This window comes from Microcebus murinus, chromosome 10 (assembly GCF_040939455.1).
Source record: "Microcebus murinus isolate Inina chromosome 10, M.murinus_Inina_mat1.0, whole genome shotgun sequence".
Taxonomy (NCBI): domain Eukaryota; kingdom Metazoa; phylum Chordata; class Mammalia; order Primates; family Cheirogaleidae; genus Microcebus; species Microcebus murinus.
In genome coordinates, this window is record NC_134113.1 from 2,170,098 (window position 1) to 2,192,279 (window position 22,182).

Below are 22,182 nucleotides of genomic sequence, written 5' to 3' on the forward strand. Positions count from 1 at the left end.
GAGGAGGTTGCCATTTGGACTGGGGGACGGGGGAAGGCAGGCGGCCTCCCACGGCAGCGGGGACACCACCTCTTTGGGGGCCTGTGCAAAATGGACGGGAGGAGCGAGGGCGCGTGCGCTCCCTGCACGCCAGTTTCCGAGCTGGGACATCCATCTTCTGAACTTGGACTTGAACTTGCGCCGCCAGCTCTCCTGGTCCTTGGGTCCCAGGAGCCAGGTCTCCTGGGTCTCCAGGTAGCAGATGGCACATTTGGGGGCCTCTCGGCCTCCACGGTAATGAGAGCCACTTCTTTGTCATGTTACACGTGCATACACACATATGCATACACACACACAGTGGAGTTACGTGCCAATAAACTTATGGTAAGTTACACATATTGTAAATTGAAAAGGCATCGGACACCCTGATAAACCCATCACAAAGCTGGGAAATTTTAAGCTGAACCCCCGTGAGTTCAGACGCCCCTCAGACTTACGGGGTCTGTACCCTGACGGGGGAGAAGTGGTGAGTGGGACCAGCAGGGGTCAGGGCCGCTGTACCCCGACTGACACCGGCTTGCTGCACCCTCAGAGCACGCTCTTGTCCGGTGTGGGGACTCTCCAGGACGGAGCCAGGGTCCAGTACACACGTGCCAAGCGGTGGTGCCCAGCCAGGGGGAATGACTGTCCTCACACCAGGATCGGCCAAGAGACACTGGCCTCGGCTTGAGAGCACACGCGTGTTCCTTCGAGGACGGCTGTCCTCTGCCCTGGGTGGGCTCTGAGCCAGCCGACCTCGCCCCGATACTTTTGGCAATGGCACTCCTTGCTTTCCTAGCCATCGCCCTCTCTGTCACAAACAATGTCACGGGTGTTTCGATGGAGGTGACGAAAATGGAAGAGAAGGGGAATAAGGGCTGGGGTCTCTGGCAAAGCTCAACACGGAGACTGGGACCCCGACGCACGACATTCGGAACCGGGAACACCCGGGCTGTGCCAGGAACTAACAAGTGCTTCCCGACAGTTGGGGACATGTGGGTCACATCAGTGTGGACGGAGCCTCACACGCTGGCAGCAGCGTGTCCTCATGACAGCGTGAGCCGAGAGGCAGACTGGCCCACCCGTGCCCTGGCACCTGTTCCAAATGGGAATGCCTTTCACCGAGACCCCTGCAGTCACAGGGAGCCTCTTCCTTTCCGTGTTCTGACCCTTTCCCGCTAAGATCCGAGACTGCCCATCTCTCGGGACGTGGTGTGGGGAGGGCAGTGTAGACACTGCACCCCGGGCCTCAATCTCGAGACCTCTGCCTGCCCCCTTGTCAGGGCAGGGCCCCAAGGGACAGGCCCCCGGGGCGTGGCCGCACACCTGGATTCCCAGGCACACCGGACATCTTCCTGACCATGAGTCGCCCGCAGTGCTAGGCCCCAGTGCTTAGCCGGCTTAGCTGGGTGTTACCCAGAAAATAGCCCAATTCCATCCAAGGCCACCTAACTAGGTCTGCTCTCAGATTGCCAGAGGAGATCCGTGTTCCCTGCAAATGAGTCTGCGAGGAGGATATTTATTGGAACAGATGTTTCTATGTCATCCAACAAAAGCTGCCAGCGGCCTCCTGGCATAATTCTGCGCAGACACACGCGCTCGTCTTACATGAAAGCAGAGGAAACAGCTTGCGACTCTGCTTTGCTGTGTGAACGTTCATGGTTGGAGCGAGCGCAAGTGCCGGTATCTGTAAACTCTGATAAATGCAACGGACAGATTCCGAATTTCAAAGGCGTTTGCAGTTCTGGGCCCCGACTGTGAAGGTGGCGGGGTTGCCAGCGTCGGCTGATGCCAGGTCTGGTGCCGGTGGCCTTGTGCAAGCCACCGCCAGCGTCCCCGCGACGCCAGCTTGCCTTGGTGCCGCATGGTGAAACGAGAGGAGCAGGGATGCTGATCGCAGCTCCCACTTGGAAGCCTGTTGGTCTCGGAACAGTCGCTTCCCTTCGCCGAGGCGCCGTGTCTTCATTTACGAAGTGGTTGAAAAGCTTGTGGCAACAATAGTTTTCTTCCTGAAGTGACACGGGAAGTCGCTTCCGTAGCCCGACGTGAAGCTCGAAATAAGGTCATGTTCCTAAAAGCATCCCGTTGACCATAAACATCTCGCAGCTGTGAGACGCTGTCACTGCTACCCTTCGTTATTCGTCTTAAACAAATAATAAGTACCAGCTGTCACGCGGGGATCCAAAGGTGACGGGCCATTGGCTTGCGTGTTCAATACGGAGGAGGCATGCACGCGAATGGTGGATTACAGCGGGAAACTGCCCCAAAAAGATGTGTGCACTAAGGCCGTGAGGGACCGGTCAGAGGGCAGATTAAGGAATCCAGATGAGAGCTTTCCTGGAGCTGAGTCTCGAAACAGGAGTTCGCCAGCCAGAAAACGAGTGTAGGTGGGAAACTCCGTGCTTCCTGCTGAAAGGGACAACAGCGAACAGTAAACGACCTGTCCTATCCGTGAGGTGCTCACAGAGTCAAGGAGTAGGGACGGCAGGAGCTCTTCTTCAGGCATCCAGCCCCACGCTCATTCTGCGTAACGATCTGCCCCAACAGTTACTTGTTTCTCACTCGGGCTGGCAGGTTAGGTGGGATTAAGGGACGTGCGGCTGATCTAGCCAGGCCTGGGCTGCTCTTGGCTTTGCCTGTGTGTTGGAGTTTTAAGTGGCGGCTCAGGGTCTAAGGCAGTCAACTAGAGATTGTGGAACTCTTATGTGGCCGGGAGACACAAATGGTTATTTGGACTCTTTAAGGAGGAAAAGCGCTAGAAAATGATCCAAATGTTCATTTGGAAACCTGGAAGGCTACAGAAGAGTAGGAGCAAGCCAAACTTCAACAAGAACTTACAAACACTGAAGTGTAGCTTCAAATAAATAAATTTATAGCTTGAAACTAGCCCCAGAATAAAAAGCCTACAAGATGAAGTAGTAAATCCTTTTTGGAGTAAGATAGTGGCATCAAATTATCTGTATAATTGTCAAATACATTGTCTGACATTCAGCAAAAAATGTGTCAGGCAGACCAGCCCAGGCTGCAGAACTAAGGCACATACAACCAAGAAGATAAAGACCAAGAGAAACAACCAACATTAGAAACAGATCCACAGGATTTCTAGATAAAGTTATTCTACATGAACTTTAAGATTACTGAAATTTATGTAAGAATACACATGATAATTTGAGAATTGCATTTAAGAACCAAAATACATAAAGATAAAATAAGTGAAAATGCAGTAGTAATAGAAATAAAGAACCACAAAGATACCATTTTAATTAAAATAGAGCTTGAGAAAGGATTAGTAGAATGATGTCGGTGAAAATAGAAGAGTGATAAGGACATCCCAAAACTCACCCCTCCATAAAAGCAATGAAAGGAAAACCTGGCAAAAATTGGCCAAATCAACTTTTTCAGAACTCTAAAAATGCATCAAAAGCTTGCAGTAATCTTGGGAGTATTTAAGAAAAACGATTGAATCTTGGTAAATCAGTGACCTTGTTCACAGATTAACTTGTTCTAGTCCCATCCTCTGCTCTACAGCTCAGAAATAGCCTTGAAAAGTAACAGTAAATATTCCCAGTATGAGAGAATGATACAAAGCTGGGGTTTTATTCAAAGCGTCACTCTCAAGGAATTTCCATTATTTGAAAAGTCAGGTGGCTAGAACTTGGGGCTTGCCTTCTCCTCAAGAGGTCACTTTTTTAAAAACAATTACAGACAAGTGTTTTAACTTTGTAGCTGTCTAAAGCAATGAATAGTAGCCTGGGGAAATGTTTTTGAATAAAACGCTTAGAGTTTCTCTACCAATTCAGCTGGTAGTCACTGTCCCCAGAAGCCACCATAAGTCCAGACAAAAGAGCAACAGCAAGGGGTCTGCCTGAATGGGGTCCCTTAGGGCTGCCTCACTGTCAGGGGCCAGAGTGTGGGCACGGCAGTGTGAGGGACAGAGAAGAGAGGGTGACAACCAGCAGTATATGTTGGGAACAGGGTGTGGCCACTGTCAGTGACCGGCAGACCTGCCCTACAAAAATGCTAAACGGAGTCAATAATACAGGTTGAAATGGAAGAAATAACTGTACATCAATGCTGGTTTCCACACAGTATATAAAGATGTAATCAGTGACATTGAAATATAAAAGGGGGGGGAAGGATGTCAATAAGAGCAAGGTTTTTATATCACACGTAAATTAAGTCAGTATTATTCCAAAATAGATTATTATATATTAAGATGCCAATTATAATATCCAGAGAAACCACTAAGAAAATGCCTAGAACATAGATAGTATAAGAAACAAGAAGGGAATGATAAACAGTTACTAGCAAATATCCATTTAACACAAAGGAGAAAGTAATGGGGTAATAGAGAAACAGAATGACATAAGACATGCAGAAAAACAGCAAAGTGATCAAGGTAAACTCTACATTATCAGTGATCACATTAAATGCAAACGAATAATTTATCTCAATTTTAAGGAAGAAAAAATAATGATAAAAATCAAAAGTCACGGAGTCATTTTGTAGAGAGCACAAAGATACATCTATATGATGGATGAAAAACCAACTCTACTAAATATTATGCAAGCGGGTATATGATTTCACTAATAGCATATTATAAGACTATTTTAAATATCTCAAGGCAGCTTAGCTGGAAATAAGAACTGTGCTTTACTTTGCAAAACTTATCTTTCATGGCTCAAAATGTTACTTGAGTTGTGACAAAGACTGATGTCAATGGGGAACATAGTTTAAATAAATAGTGGGTGAGTGAGATGGAGTCTTGGGAGGCTTAAAAGCAGTATCTCTAAGTATTTCTAGGTATTTTGCATGTGATCATAAATATGTCTGGATAACTGAATTAATAAAAATCACAGGTAAATGAGAAGATAATTCAGTAGAAAAGACAAAAGAATGGAGAGTATCTGAAAAGGGGGCAGAAGACATTTACAACATGATGAAAACGCCCAGCGCATAAGTAGTTGGAGAATCAGGCAAAGAGAAAAGGAAATACGGAGTAGAAGAAATATTTCTCTAACATGTTTCTAAAATTAACCACAAAAAATCACACACACACACACACACACACACACACACACAGATGTATTCTGGTTAAACTTACAAACATCAAAGACAGAGAAAAATCTTAAAAGTGGTCACAGAGAATGAAAGACAGAACTTGTAAAAGAGCAATAATAAGGAAAATGGCTCAACAGGAGTATCAGAATCCAAAAACAGTGATACGTCGTTGTCTCAGTGCTTAAGAAAATAACAGCCAACCTAGAACTCAACACGCTGAAAGAATATTTTTCAAAGGTGAAGTTACCATGAGTTATTGAAGTAATTAGGCACTAGTAGAACTGTTCACTAAAAAAATATTGCAGAAATTGTTCTGATAGAAAGTGAATCCCAGTGGAAGCAAAAAATATTCAAGAAAGTAAAATGTTTAAATTATATATATATATGTATATAATTGCAATTATTAATATATATGCAATCACGTTGTGGGAAATAAAGATCTATAAATTTAAACTGTGAGCGTGTAGTAGCACAAAGCAAGGGAGCAGGTAGAGCATCGCGAGCATTTCTGTTCCACAGGGGCTGAGCTACCACTCAAACTGGGAAACCCAGGACACCCGAGATAATACCCAGGGGAACCAACGCATTTATGGTAAAAGCAGGAGACTGAAAAAAAAAAAAGAATACTAAAAATACTGGAAAAAACAAAAACAAAAGACATCAAGAAGAGAGGGAAATTAAATCACAGATCAGATGTGATAATGGAAATATTAAGGCAGGAAATGAAAATCCAAAAATTCCAATGTTTATATTGACGTAAATGGACTAAATACACTGGTTAAAATACAAAGATTTTCATTCTAAAGAAAAAAAGTACACACACACACACACATATATAAATGCACACAGTGCTTACAAGAGTCATATCTTAAAAATAAAGAAAGGTCGATATGAAAAGATGGGAAATGACACCCATATAAATGTCAGCAATAACAACGGGAATCATGATGCTCATCGCAGTGGTGAAGTGACGCCGCCACCACACGCCAGACGAAGCAGGCACTGGGGCAGAAAGGATTTCTAGCTAAAAATGAAACATCTCATAGCGATTAAAGGGTAGCTTCTCTGAGGAAACGACATAATTCTAAATATGCCAACACTTATGGACCCGGCCTTCAAATACAGGTGACACCACCAAAACGGCCAGAACTGAGAACAGAAACCGACGAAGAAAGAATCGTGATGGGGACCCTAACGCGTGTCACTCCATATTTAAAAACAAACCAGACAAAATCATCCGTTATTGTAGATTTGGACAGCATGATGACAAATTCTCTGCAACTGATGTATGCAGAACGCTGCACCCAGCAGATGTAGACCCTGCACTCGTATGTGTCGACGTGGACCATGTACTGAAGTTACCCATACATGGAGCCATGAAGCAGGTCCCAAGGAGTGACTGAAATGATACATGACATATTCTCTGACCACGGAAGCGTTGAGCTGGAAGCCAATAATAAACAAAGAATCATCGTAAGTACACATAATTCCAAAATATCTAAAAACAAGCAACACATTTCTAAACAATCCATGAATCAAAGAAAAAAAAAATTCACAAACGAAATTAGAAAATATTTTGTCATGTACGATGATAAAACTACTGGGAAAATTATGTGACATATGAACCCAGCTGTGCTTAGGGAGAAATTTATTAAATCATAAAGTCAAAAAGATCAGAGGCTAAAAATCAGCGCAAATATTCATTTCAAGCAGTTAGGGGAAAGAAGAGAAAATTAAATTTAAAACAGTAGTTAAGTACAAAATAAAGATAGAATTAGAAATTAAAGAAAGAAGCACGCTATTATAATGGAATAAATTAGCAATAGCAAATGTTGGGTCTTTAGAGAGAATAATATTAATATATCAGACAAAGCTCTGACAATACTGAATAAAGTTTAAATAGAAAAGGAGAGAAAAAACAAAATTTGTGAACATCAAAAACACAGTTGACTAAAACTGACTCAAGAAGAAATAGAAAAATCTAAATTTTCGTATTGATTAAAGTCTGTGATAATGAAATCTATAATTAAAATTTCCCATGCCAAAACATATCCTCCAGGTCTACGTGGATTTCCATTCTTCTAAACAGTTGCAGAATAACAAATCAGACAAAACTCTTACGCACAAGATGCTCTTCCAAAGAACGGGAGGAGCCCAGGGTCTTCGTGAGCGCAGAGCCATCTTGATGACAAACTCTGCAGACCGTTTGCAGAGGAAGCCCGTTTGGAGACCGATAGGCGGAATGACGCCCACTCCCCGGAAAAGGATGCCCACACCTCAGTCCCTGGGACCTGTGGCCGCATTATCTGACACGGTAAAACAGGGTTTGCCGGTGTTACTGAATTTCGCCTCTGCAACGTGGAGATCATCCCGGACTGCCCTGGAGCTCCGTGCAAGGCGGAGCCCTGAGAATCAGTCAGTGACGGAGAAAGGGGGGACTGTGACCAAGACCAGCTGCGGGGTGTTGAGGGGAAGGGGCTACCAGCTAACGAGTGCAGGCAAGCTCTAGAAGCCGAGAAAGCAAGGAAATGACTCTTTCCTGCAGCCTCCAGAAAGATCCAGCTCTCATGACACCTTGATCTTAGACTTCCGATCTCCAGGACTGTAAAATAGCAAACTTGCGGTTCTCTCACACCACTGTGTGTATGGAAATTTGTCACAGCAGCAATAGGAAACTGACACAGAGACTGAGGTCTCTGATGGATATGGACGCAACAGCTCTCAGAGTAAAACACGAGAAAATCAAATCCATGGCGAGTAAAAGTAGACAATGCATTAAAATCAAGCTGGGTTTTTGCAAGAAGACGAGGCGTGCAGGAACGCAAAGTGACGCTCAGAAATCAGTCATCCTAAATCACCATCACAACCCAAAACAGAAGGGGATTCATATGATCATCTCAACAGATACATAAAAAGCATCCATTAATAATAAAATTCAACGCCCATTCACGGTAAAGAAAAAAGTACTCCTAGCAAACTTGGCATAGAAGGAAATGTTCTTGATCTGACAAAAAGTATCTCCAAAATAACCCCCGGGAGCATCGTAGCTAATGGTGAAACAGTGATGGCATTTTACGTGATACAGGGAGTAAGACAAGCTTCTGTTACTTCTACTCAGAAATGTACTGAAAATGTCAGCTGGTGCAATAAAGCAAGAAAAATAAATTATGGTTTTAAGACTGAGTAAAAGTAATATAATTGTCATATTCTCTGATGACAGGATTGTGCACTGTATGTAGAAAATTCTAAGATGTCTACAGACAAGTAGGTAATTAATAAATAAATTGAACAAGTTCACTGAATACAAGGTCTATAAATAAAGCTCAATTTTATTTCTACATACTAAGAACAATTAAAAATAAAATAAAATTTAAAAAGACACCATTAACCATGATTTGAAAAATCTAAATTCCTAAGAATAATGACATACATGGAAAATTCTCTAAGCAGAAAACTACAAAATATTATTTTTAGAGAAATTAAAAACATAAAAGTAATGGATAAAGGTGCATAATAGTTAAATATAAATTCTTAACAAATTCACCTATAGATTTAATGCAATCCTAAAGAAAATCTTTGCCATTCATTTCTTTCTTGGAAATTTTCAAATTGATTCCACAATTTATATGAAAATGCAAAGGACCAAGAACAGATAAGACAATTTTAAAGAAGAATGCAGTTTGAAGAATCACACTCCCAGAAATCAAGATTTATTGCAAAGCTGTAGAGACTAAGGCAATGAGCAACACGAGGACAGACAAGGATACCAGCAGAAGAGAAGAGTCCAGAGACAGACACGCGCTCTACAGACAAATGATTTATGATAATGGGCTCCCGGGCAGGGGGGGAAATGATGTCTTTTCAATAAATGATGCTGAGTCAATTGGATATGCTTATGGAAAAAATAAATCTTGCCCTCTTCACATCACACACAAAATTAATTTCCAGAGATATTGCAAATCTCAATGTGAAACAAGGACAATTTAGGAGAACATCCCGGTGACCTTTAGTTGGCAAAGATTTCTTCAACTGGACACAGACAGGAGAAGACGGATACAGTTCTGCATAAAATTAGGAGCTTGTGTTCATCAAGACACCAAAAAGAAGAAATCCACAGACTCATGAATGGGAGACTATTTCAAAACATGCAACAAAGGAAGCCAAAACCATCAAGGAAAAACCAGATACAAATATTCGATAAAAATATTGGCAAGAGGCTGAACAGGCACTTCACAATAGAAGTTGTCCCGGACAGAGGCTGAGAACTGTGAAACGGCACTGGCGCGTCAGTAATCGGGACAGTGCAGGTTGAAATTGTGGGGAGATGCCGTTGCGCACCCCTTGAGGGATGGAATTAAAAGCGTCTGAGCATGAGAAGTGCCGGCAGGTGTACGGAGCAATCGGAGCACTCAACTCAAGCCGTGGAGAGTGGCAGCCTGTACAGCTGGTTTGGAAAGTGTCGGTCAGCACCTGCTAGAGGGAAACACACACGCAGAAGGTGGAATCCAGCAACCTCATCCTCAGCCTTATAACCAGCAACGCTGCACACGCGGATGAGCCGAAGACAGGGACAGAATAATCACGGGGCATTGCACGGGACAGCCCCAGGCTGGAGACGGCCCCGTGTCCACCAAAATTAGAAAGCATAAACACATGGTGCTGTAATTCCAGAGTGGAGTACTGTACAGTGATAAAAGCAGGTAAGTTATTAGTATACGAAACACCATGGATAAATCCCCCACACAGAATACCGAGTGGAAGAAACAGCTATAAAAGAATACACACTACACGATTCAATCTCTATAAAATTCAAAACAAGCCAAACCAACCCAGAGGCCGGTGGTCAGAGGTGGTTCATTTTGCAAAGAAGGTGGCCGTAGGTGGAAAAGGGCCCAGGGGGCATTCGGGGCCCTGGTGCTGTCATCGTCTACGTCAGGGTGGTGACTTCATGGGTGTTTTCCCTTTGTGAAAATTCATGGAGCGGGGCACGCAGCACACCTATGCCTCACGCACTTTCCTGGGTGTGTATGTTACATTATAGGTAAAGGTCAGTGAAGATAAAAAAAAAAAAAAGAATGAAGAGAAACTTAGAATGAGAGCAAACGTCCTCGTTTCATAGGGGACATGTTAAGTTTCAGACCCACGGGAGCATTCGAACAGTCATGTCCAGTGTCCAGTGTCCAGCGGGCTCTTGGGTTTATGGCCATGGAGTCAGGAGAGAAAATTCAAGGTAGAAATTCAGATGCTTCGACGTATCTGAGCAGCTGAGACCACCTGTGGACAAGGGCCACCAACGCTGTGCTTGGAGCAGTTTGAGAAGACACGCGGCTTCCAGCCCTGTCTCGGCATCAGACGCGGTTCTGGGAGGAACAGAACCAGCAGGATACTGAGTGTGTGTGTGTGTGTGTGTGCACGCGCGCATGTGTGTATGTTCATATAATAAAACAAAAATGGACTTGGAAATAAAGATTAAAACAAAATAGACGGATTGCAAGGAACCGCTCCCAGGGTTGGGGGTCTTCCCTTCGGGGACACCTGGGATGCTCCCCAGGCTGCGCCCGCCTGGCCGAGCCCACCCTCGTCAGCAGGAGAGACCCCCTTCGCTTCACCTCAGTCCATGGCGGGTGTTGGCCACATCTGCAAGGAACCTTCGCAGGGACATCTAGATTGATATTCGAGTGAATGAACGGGGTCCTGCAGCCTCGCCGAGTTGACACATAGAACTGACCATTGCAGACCCTTCCGGTCCTCAGCGGGGAGGTCGCCTTCTCCGAGGACCGTCCGTGAATCCTCCCCACCCCTCCTGTACTCCCGCCTGCCGTCATCTCAGCGCCGCAGGTATTTTCCTAGCAAACTGAAACCGTGTGTGTGTGTGTGTGTGTGTGTGAGATGTTCCACCTGGCATGTCTTGTCTCCTGCTGTGTTCCTGTCACTAGGGAGTGGACTTGACCTGCTCCAGGCTCCCTCTAAGCAGGCCAGCCTGGCAGCCACCAGCTTCAGGGCTCCGGAGAACATTCCCTTCCGTCCAGAGCTCCACGCCTCTCATCGCTGGAGACACAACAGGGCACTCAGTGTCCTGGGAGAGTCCCCTGACACAGGGGAGATGGCAGCATTTGAGGACACCACGGCATGTCCACGTGCTTGCCACGAGCTGACCCTTCGGTGCACCTTCCGTGACTGCTGGGTTTTCTAACGCAGCGTCCCGCCCTGCGCTGCGTCACTGCACAAGTCACAGACCAGGGGAGAGCGTACTGCTGCTCTCCGCTTTAATTGCAAATTTGGAAATTAAGTGAAAAGCATCCACCACCCTTTTGCTTAGGCAATCATGGCTGTTTTGAAGAATTAGCTGTGAATGAGTCTCTGCTTTGCGCCTTTCATTCATCAGTCATTTCACAGAGAGGAATGAGGGGAACAATGAGAGAATGAGGAGCTGATCACAACTGTCTGACATCCGCCTCCAACGCTGCATTAGGATGCCCCAGGGGGAGCTGGGCAGGTGTGCCACCCTGTGAATGGGAGGGAGCTGGGCAGGTGTGTCACACTGTACATGGGAGGGAGCTGGGCAGCTGTGCCACCCTGTGAATGGGAGGGAGCTGGGCAGGTGTGTCACACTGTACATGGGAGGGAGCTGGGCAGGTGTGCCACCCTGTGAATGGGAGGGAGCTGGGCAGGTGCATCACAGTGTGCATGGGAGGGAGCGGGGGCAGGTGGGCCACACTGTACATGGGAGGGGGCTGGGCAGGTGGGCCACACTGTGCATGGGAGGGAGTTGGGCAGGTGTGTCACACTGTACATGGGAGGGAGCTGGGCAGGTGGGCCACACTGTGCATTGGAGGGAGCGGGGGCAGGTGGGCCACACTGTACATGGGAGGGAGCGGGGGCAGGTGGGCCACACTGTGCATTGGAGGGAGCTGGGCAGGTGGGCCACACTGTGCATTGGAGGGAGCTGGGCAGGTGTGTCACACTGTACATGGGAGGGAGCTGGGCAGGTGTGCCACACTGTACATGGGAGGGGGCTGGGCAGGTGGGTCACACTGTACATGGGAGGGAGCCGGGCAGGTGTGTCACACTGTACATGGGAGGGAGCTGGGCAGGTGTGCCACACTGTACATGGGAGGGGGCTGGGCAGGTGGGCCACACTGTACATGGGAGGGAGCTGGGCAGGTGGGCCACACTGTGCATTGGAGGGAGCGGGGGCAGGTGGGCCACACTGTACATGGGAGGGGGCTGGACAGGTGGGTCACACTGTACATGGGAGGGAGCCGGGCAGGTGTGTCACACTGTACATGGGAGGGAGCCGGGCAGGTGTGCCACACTGTACATGGGAGGGAGCCGGGCAGGTGTGCCACACTGTACATGGGAGGGAGCTGGGCAGGTGGGCCACACTGTGCATTGGAGGGAGCGGGGGCAGGTGGGCCACACTGTACATGGGAGGGGGCTGGGCAGGTGGGTCACACTGTACATGGGAGGGAGCCGGGCAGGTGTGCCACACTGTACATGGGAGGGAGCTGGGCAGGTGGGCCACACTGTGCATTGGAGGGAGCGGGGGCAGGTGGGCCCCACTGTGTGTGTCTAAACCCCAGCTTTGAGTGCTTGTCCTTTCTTCCACAGAGAAATGCATATTTTTAATCTTTTGGAGAATGCTTTGAGATAAGAACAATTTAGGTCTCAAACACATTAGCAGAATAAAGCCTCGTGTTTGGATGGCTCCGTGCTCTGAGTACTGCAATACCTCGGCCATTGTCTGGCTGGGAAGCCACCCGGGCCCAGGGAGAGGTGCTGAACCATTCTTTGCAATGAGGCATTGGCTGCCACTGAAGTGGAATTCGTGCATTAAGCTCAAGGTCAGAGTGTGGCAGACACAGAGAGAAAGTTTAACTGTCACATTGCTTGAGCTGGGAATTTTTCACTCTGGGCAAGAGAAACACTGCCCTGGGGTTGGCGGATCAGAGGCTGGTTCCCGCCCCAGCTGACCTTGTGCAAATTCCTTAACTCCTCTGAGTTCAGTTTTCTTACTTGTGCACCTGGAGCAAAATAGACCTCTCTTGCCTACTTCCTGAATGCAGTAGGTAGGAAAACAGGAGAGAAGACATGGTGATACTTTGAAAGTTAGGGGAATGAAGATCTGTTGCCGGTGCTGGGCCCAGAGGCCAGCCTGGCAGGTCTCCTTCCCGGGCGGGTGCTGAGGGCTCGGGAGCCGACAGGTGAGCCCCGGTGTGCGCGAGCCGTGCAGGGTTTCCCGGGGCTGGGGGCCGGATGGAGCGGGAAGCAGCCCCGGTTCCGTTAGGAAGGCGATTCTCTGGCAAGCTGACATCCGGGGGCCGTCAGTTGGGTCTGGACAGGGACACCAGCGACACCCGGCAGTTACTTTTCTTCATTTTTGTCAGCGTGGTTTGAGTTAGCGTGCGCCTTCCGCACGACCAGGCAGTGGACGCGCATCGGTGAGTCACATTCCGCACCTGCGACGGCGCCCGTGGCTTGGTCGGTGTCTGACCGCAAACGGCCGGATGGGGCAGGGGTGGGGGGACGGGAGAGGGAGGCAGGGTGGTGGGTGGACGCCGGGCGCAGAACGCACCGACACACCGGCCACTGGAAGGCGTTTCAAACCTGCCTCCCCTGTGAGTCCCCACAATACCGCTGCAGGGAGGGGGGCTGAGATTTTGCCACTTTTTCGAGCTTAAAGGGCTGTTGTTGGGGACAGGCTTGTCCAGCACACTGAGCAGGGCCCCCGAGCTGCCCGGTCATCTGCCTGAGACCGTCGCCGGCTCCGGCACGCCGCGTTCTGTCCGGTACAGCACATGGTGCCCGCTGGGGCGGCCAGACCAGCACACAGAAACACAGTGACTGGGACCTCCTCGGACTGAAAATGTACCCGTTGCTTATGTGAAATTCAAATTTAACTAGATACCCCGCATCTTACCTGGCAAGCCGACTTTTAGAAGACACCTAAGAGACATTCAGTAAATGTGAACCGACTTGGACCTGCCAGTTGCCCTCTCTGCTGTCACTCAAACAGTCGCCCTGGCGGTGGCTGTTACAGCGCCAAGACGGAGCGCGGGGCGGCCCAGCAAACAGGCCGCGGTTCTGGTGGTGGCACCACCATGCGGGGGGCCCGTGCCCCACGTGATTGCCGTGTGTCGTCAAGGATGCTGCCCACGAGGGGAGCACTTGAGGAGAAACAGAGGCAGCCGTATAGATGCTGACCCTCGCTTAACCTCGGGGCTTGCGTCTAGCGGGTGGGCCTCACCGTCTTGGTCTTCGGTGAGAACCACCGAGAACCACGCTCTGGGCAAGGAGAGTGGGAAGACCAGGGTGACCTGCTCCCGGCCCGAGGGACCTCGGTGAACACGTTCTGAGCGTGGCGACGTTCGTCACACGGAGCAAGATCCCCTTCCAACCTGCTGCATTCATTAAAACATCCAGATGCCTTCTCACGGAAACCCTCGCCCAAGGCGCCTGTGTTCGTTGACAGACTGTGTCCGTTTTGGCCGCAGGCTCAAAGAGATGGACGCTGCATCATCTACTGCGATGGCCAGGATGTGTCGGGCATTTGACGGAGGAAATGGGCGGCTCTTAGGAAATTCAGTTCCATTAAACGCAGCAAACGTCCGCTGAGTGTCTGCGCCTGCCTGTCACTTTGATGTGCGGATGCTCTTTAGGAATATTTTTAAAATTACAGTATTCATGAGTCAAGAAACAGGATCTCCAGCGGAAACTTTGGCCAGGCCACTGGACATTCATGGAGCCACGTCTCTGCGTTGTGAGGGACGGTGGGGAGGGGTGACCGAGTGACACGGAGCTGTCCCCCTCCCCCCCTGTGAAGGATGGTCTTGTGGGAGAGATGGCCACCAGGAGGGGCCCAGGGAGCTTGGTGAGGACCGGGACGGAGGTGCCCGGGTGGTGGCAGGAAGGCGGGAGGGAGCTGCTCAGCGACAGGGACCTGGAGCCCGGCTCGGGAGCGGCCTGGAGTCTCCGGACAGCGGGAAGTGGGCTTTGTGTCTGAGCCAGCACCTGGTCCCGCGCTGAGCACCAGGCAGGCAGGCCGTGAAGATGCAGTGACTGGACGCTGAGGACAGACGGCGTGTCACGATGCCAGCGGTGTGCGTGCAGAAGGAGGTCGTGTGGGTGCAGGCGGTGGCTACACAAGTGACAGTGCAGGAAGAGGGGTTGGGGACTAAAGGTAATAAAAGCCAGCAGTCAGTGAGTGTGTCCACGTGTCAGTGGCATCAGAATAATGGGTGTGTGTGTGTGTGTGTGTGTGAGTGTGTGTGTGTGTGTGTGTGTGTGTTTGCTACTTGGCTACGGCTGCCGTGACAAGGCACCACAGCCTGTGCCGCTTGAACAGCAGAAATGCACTGTCCCGGGGCTCTGGTGTGGGCAGGGCCTCTGCTCCAGCCCGCTCCTGCCTCTGTGGCCGTGGCCAGCTCTGCGTTCCCCGGGTCACAAAGGCACCGCCCAGGCCTGGCACCCTCCCTGCCAGGGCCTGTGTCCGGATCTCGCCTTCTGGCATGGGCCCCAGTCGTGCTGCACTGGGGTCACCAATCGAGTGTGACCCTAACTGATTACGTCTGCAGTGGCCTTATTTATGTCCAGATAAGGTCACATTCTGGGAACAGGGGGGTAGGACTTCAACATACAAATTTTTTTTTGGGGGGGGCACAATTCAACCCATAACTCTGTGTGTGAGCACATGTGCATGTGTGCATGTGTGTGTACAGGTGTGCACGTGGGCATGTGTGCATGTGTGTTCATGTGTGGACGTGTTCGTGTGTGTTCAGGTGCATGTGTGTTCATGTATGGACATGTGCGTGCATGTGTGTATGTGTTCATGTGTGGGCATGTGCATGTGTGTTCACGTGGGCATGCGTGTTTACTTCTCACCTCACTGCACGGGTCCCTTCTGTTCCTCCAGAGCTGAGCACGACCCGGATGGGACCTGGTTACGGCAGGAGGGAGGCGACAGGACAGCCTTGAGCACGTGCTGTGTGCCGGCACTGCCCGTGGGGTCTGGGCACTTACCCATTTTACCATCAGCACGGCCCGCCCTGCAGGTGACAGGCCCGCCTTACCTGCAGCATGCGAGGCAGAGGTGTGAGCAGGTTGAGTGACTGCCCAGGGTCACCGACAGCCAACACCACATCCAGAGCGCCCGTTACTGCGGAGGAGAAGGAAGGAGGCGGCTTGGCGGCTGGTCTCCAGCCAGGGCGAGGGGCCTGGTGGCGTCAGCCACAGACTGCAGGGTGGGTGCCCGAGCCGGGACGCGGGTCTGAGCCAGACCTCAGGGGCCTGTGCGCAGCGAAATGGAGTCGGGCCTCTCTCTGTGTCGTCCCTGCCGAGACCACGGGACAAGGTGGTGGCAGGCGTGGACACCATGCTGAAGGAAGTTACCCAGTGGCACTTGCTAAAGCACAGCCAGGACCTGGGTCAGCCCGTCACAGCGGGTACGGGGACCAGCGCAGGGACTGTGCAGGTGGGAGGGGGGCTGGGCTCCACCCCGAGTCCAGCGCGGGTGAGGGGGTTCCGGCCGGGAGCCGGGGGCTGGTGGAGGGAAAGTGGCCAAGAGGGAACATCAGGGGTGGGGAGGAATCCGGCTAAACCGACCTGAGGAAGATGCTGGCTGCGGACCGGCCGGTGACCGGCCCTCACCTGGGGCTCTGGGGCAGGAACCCAACTGGCTGTGGAGAGTGATCGGGTGTGGGGGGTGATCGGGTGTGGGGGGTGATCGGGTGCGGTGGGTGATCGGGCGTGGGGGGTGATCGGGCGTGGGGGGTGATCGGGCGTGGGGGGTGTTCGGGCGTGGGGGGTGTTCAGGCGTGGGGGGTGTTCGGGCGTGGGGGGTGATCGGGCGTGGGGGGTGATCGGGCGTGGGGGGTGATCGGGCGTGGGGGGTGTTCGGGCGTGGGGGGTGATCGGGCGTGGGGGGTGATCGGGCGTGGGGGGTGATCGGGCGTGGGGGGTGTTCGGGTGTGGGGGGTGTTCGGGTGTGGAGGGTGATCGGGTGTGGGGGGTGATCGGGTGTGGGGGTGTTCGGGTATGGGGGGTGATCGGGTGTGGAGGGTGATCGGGTGTGGAGGGTGTTCAGGTGGGGGGTGATCGGGTGTGGAGGGTGATCCCAATCCACTGACTCAGCAGTTTCTGGCCAAGCTGGATTTTACAATGAGCCACAGGCTGGCCTCGAAGAAGGCTCCGGAAGCTGACCCAAGTCTAGACAACAGACACTCTTTGTCAACTCCACCAGGTCAGGTGGACATCAGGAAAAAGCGGGGTGAGAGACCCCAGCCCCAGGATACGTGGGATCAGGGAACATTCTGACCCGTAGGAGGTGGCACCTGCCACACCTGCTGCACCTGCCACACCTGCCACACCTGTCGCACCTGCCATACCTGCCACACCTGCCGCACCTCAGCACCTGCCGCACCTGCCACACCTGCCGCACCTGCCACACCTGCCGCACCTGCCGCACCTGTCGCACCTGCCATACCTGCCACACCTGCCGCACCTCAGCACCTGCCGCACCTGCCACACCTGCCGCACCTGCCACACCTGCCGCACCTGCCACACCTGCCGCACCTGCCGCACCTGCCATACCTGCCACACCTGCCGCACCTCAGCACCTGCCCCTTCACACAGGGAGGGAGACAGAGGGGCCAAGACAGAAGAGATAAACCAAGGGAAAAACCTTAATAAGAGGTTTGAATTTTCAGTTTCATATCAACTCCAAAGAAACTGAGTGACCAAAGTCCCTGTTGTTAAACAAGGAAAGACAGCTCTCTTTCATCGCCCCGGTCCCCCTTCCCGCCTGGCCATCCCTTCCCGGCCCCCTGGACAGGGCTCAGGAGCCAGACGAGGTTGGACACAGGAATGAGGACCACGTTCTCGTCTGGTCGTCTGTGTCGCAGGTGGGCATTCTGACCCGCTACACCAGGCCCCGGGGGGGATCTGGGTGGCCGGCGGGGCCCGTCAGTGGCAGGAGGGTGAGACGCATGTCTGGCAGGTTGAGGGTGGGTCGGAAGTCCCATTTAAGCCAGAAGGGTGTGTGTGACTGAAGGGAGCAGACCTCACGTTTCCAGAATCTTGGCTCAGGCGGCAAAGGCCCTGGACACACAGACGCATCCGTCCGTTACCCCCTCCTGTCGACTGCAAACCGCCTGAAAACATGTCCAGCACACGTGGGCGGTGAGACCGCCTGGCATGGCGGAGCATGGCATCGCCTGACCTCACACAGCGGGGCCCTTTCCCGGGGGTCTGCCAAGCACGGTGGGACCCCAGCCTGCCAAGCAGACGCAGAAAGGACATGCCAGGCTGGGCACGCAGGCATGGCGGATCCTCTGGGAACAGAGGCGCCAGCCGGAAGGAGACAGGGCACAGGCGTGGCGCAGTGAGGACCGCTGGGCCCGCCGCGCCGAGGTGCTCGCGCTCTGGCTGTGTGTTCGGTGAGCTCGTCTGGAGCCCGACCCTGAGCCAGGCGGCTGCCAGATGCCCAGCGTCGCTGCAGAAACGGACACCAAGGTCAAGTGCAGGTTTCCACGCCGGGGGCGCCTTCTGTCTCGGGGCAGAGGCTCAGAGGGGGCACGATCGAGGTGGTGAGATCAGTCTCGGGCTCCGGCAACCGTCCGACTCAGGGCCGACGACCACGGCGCTGGGAAGGGAAGAGAAAGCGACGAAGGAGACCTTCCTCCAGGCCGCCCCTCCGCGGGGAGCGTCTGGGGCTCTCGCAGCTCCCCAGACTGCCCCGCCACTGCCAGCCCTGGGCAGAAAAGCATTTCCCAGCCGACCTCGGCACAACCGCCTTTCATAGCACAAAATAAATCTTCAATGCTGCACTTGCACTTAAAAAATCAGTGAGATTCCAAGTCGGGGGAGGTGGACCATTGCTTCTGTCTTCGGGAGCTGTATGGTGGGTGACTCCCTTTGGGGCACGCTGGGCGTTCCGTCCTGTCCATCGGAGAGAACGGGGCCGCTCTTCCGCCGCCAATCCGGGACTCCCAGATCCGAGCCATCCTTCACAACTTGGGGTAGTAGTTGACATCATCGATCCGGCCGTCTGGAAAATTGTATTATGACAGTGCTTTCTCTAATAATCCATCAGGGAAAATCGTTTGGTTCACGGTGCAGCTCTTGCTCCGTCGTGATCCGACATCGCCCATCACCCTGCCATTGATCAGCATTAAGCCGGACGCTTAAGTGCATTTCTAATGACTTTTTGCCGTCGTTGGGAACAATCGCACGGAACGAATGTGGGCCGTGCTCGTCTGCACCGGCCATCTGCTCCCGGCACGGGCTCCCGGAGGTTTTCCTTCAGTTGCTTTGTGTCAGGCAATTGTTGGGAGTCCGTGGAAACGGACTCGAAGGGAGGTGGAGATAAATCGAAAGTCTAAAACACAAATCACTGAAGTTGTCTTGGAACTTAATTGCCTCTTTGCCGCCTGACATTCCTCCTTCTCGGTGAGGCTCCAGTGATGTCACTCAGAAGGTTGCGGCCGACTCTGGGTGCCTGCAGAAGGGTGGTGCCGGGGCTCCTGACGGTCACAGAGGAGCGGACGGCCGGAGCGGGAGGGGAGTGAGCCGCCTGGCAGCCCGTGCCTCACCTGCGGGTGGACGGCACAGGGCGTGGCCCAGCACACCTGGGGCCGCGTGGACCTGGAGGGGAGCCCCAGAATCCGGACGCCCGCGTCTGCGCTCTTCCCGCGCCTTCCGGACTCTCTGCAGGTGCGCCCAGGAGTGGCACATGCCCGCAGGGGCGTGTCCCGTGAGGGGCGCGGCTGTATGGCAAAAACACGGGACAGACTTTGGTCCATTCTTGATGTCAAGGAGAGCTGTGAACAGGCTTCCTCTTTGCATGCCTGTCTGAGATTTCAGATGGGTAGGAACCCTCCAGGCAGTAGGAGTCTGGATGCAGCCCCAGGAAAGAAACCTTCCCCAAGGCCTTGCCCCAGGAGAAGGTGATCGAGTCCAGCACTGTTGTGCCTGACAGACTTCTCAGTCTTCACGGGGGCAGTGACCACGGGCCCCAGAGCCAGGATTCCTCAGCCTCGGATTCCCGCTCTGCAAAATGACACCAAGAGTCAGCGAAGGCGCTTTGCGGCTCTAACACCCTGTCATTCTACTTCTTGTGACTTTTGTTTGGGGGCTTGGTGGGAGATAAGTGGCTGGGTTCTCACCCCTGCCCCAACCCCCTTCCTGACAGCCGCTGCTCGGATGTGGTCCCGCTGGGGTTGAGGAAGCTGCTGCCCCGTCCACTGCCCTCACCTGTGTGCTTTGAGGCTTCCTCTAAATGCCCTTTCCAGTCCCACCTGTGCTCGAGTCCTCTCTGCAGATGACATCCACCCTTGGATATGCAGCCCTTTTAGAAGCTAACGCCTCTGCACTGCCTGCCGGGCCACCCAGAGCTGCACTGAGCTCTTCTCCGCTGAACACGGACAAGCAAAAATGCCTTTGCTCCCAGGTGAGCTCCCAGCGTGGGTGCCCTTGGCCACCTTTTCCTGGTTTCTCATCCCACGGTTTAGAAGACTCTTGTCTTCCTAGTTACTTTCCATGGTAACCCATTTGTTTGGTGCTTTGTCTTGATGTATTTTACATAAAAATAGAAGAAACAGTAAAACCTCAGACATAGAATAGATGATTATTACTAGGGCTATTTTAGGAGTTTATTCCTGAGTCCAAGCTGGTATAAGACAGGGAGGATGGTTGTATCAGATTGGCTTCAGTTGCAATACTGTTATTTTATACTGTTATTTTAATAAAGCCAAAGGGAGATAGAAATCCCGATATTATCTTAGTGGCAAAGGCAGAGAGTAAATCGGAGAAGCAGAGAACTATTATGAAATTTTGAGCCATGGGGCTGTGTCACCCATCCACTCATCCATCCATCCATCCATCCACTCATCCATCCATCCACTCATCCATCCATCCGTCCACTCATCCATCCATCTATCCACTCATCCATCCATTCATCCATCCATCCATCCATCCATCCATTCATCCATCCATCCATCCACTCATCCATCCATCCACTCATCCATCCATCCATCCACTCATCCATCCATCCACTCATCCATCCATCCACTCATCTATCCATCCACTCATCCATCCATCCACTCATCCATCCATCCATCCACTCATCCATCCATCCACTCATCCATCCATCCACTCATCCATCCATCCACTCATCCATCCATCCATCCACTCATCCATCCACTCATCCATCCATCCACTCATCCATCCATCCACTCATCCATCCATCCACTCATCTATCCATCCATCCACTCATCCATCCATCCACTCATCCATTCATCCATCCATCCATCCATCCACCCAAATCTAAACACCAGTTTAACAAATATTTAAGTACCCTTTCATGTCATTACTAGGCTTAGATATTGGCGTGCAGAAATGATAAATACATGAACTGGATAATATTGAATTATAGAGAACTTCACGGCATTTTTATGGGTAGATGTCTGATAACTAAATCAAGCATTCTGGTGCCGAAACAGTCCTTGCTTCCCTGAGTTTATGGCTGTCTGGGGGATGCCACAGGTATGTTTGCAGAACAGGACCCCCTCGCAGAAAGATTTGGCACATGTAAATGCCTTAACATGTTTGATTTGGGATAATGCTTTTAAAAATTAAACATGACAAGCATACCGATAAGGACATAGCTCGTGAATACATAGCTTAGTGATCACAAAGCGTACACTCTCGTGAGACCACTGCCCAAACCCCGAGGCGGCTTTACCCACACTGCCCCGGCTCCTCTCAGCTGACCTAGCCTTTACCCTGGCTTTAAACATGATAGATGTGTTTCGCCCTGATCTTCTACGTTATATGCACTCATTTGCGTTCAGATGTGAGGTTCACCTGTGGTTTCATGTATGGCAGGTCACTGACTCCTGTTTCTACGTGGTGTTCCATCGCATGATGCACTACAGTCATTTATCCGTTCTACCACTGATGGACCTGTGGGGCGCTAGCAGCTCGGGGCTATTGTGCAGAGTGAACAGCCTTGGCCTTGGTGCGTGGCTGCGTGTATTTCTTTTGGGTGTCTTCCTAAGCATGTAATTGTGGCTCACAGGGTGTGTACCTTTGTGGTTTAAGTGAATA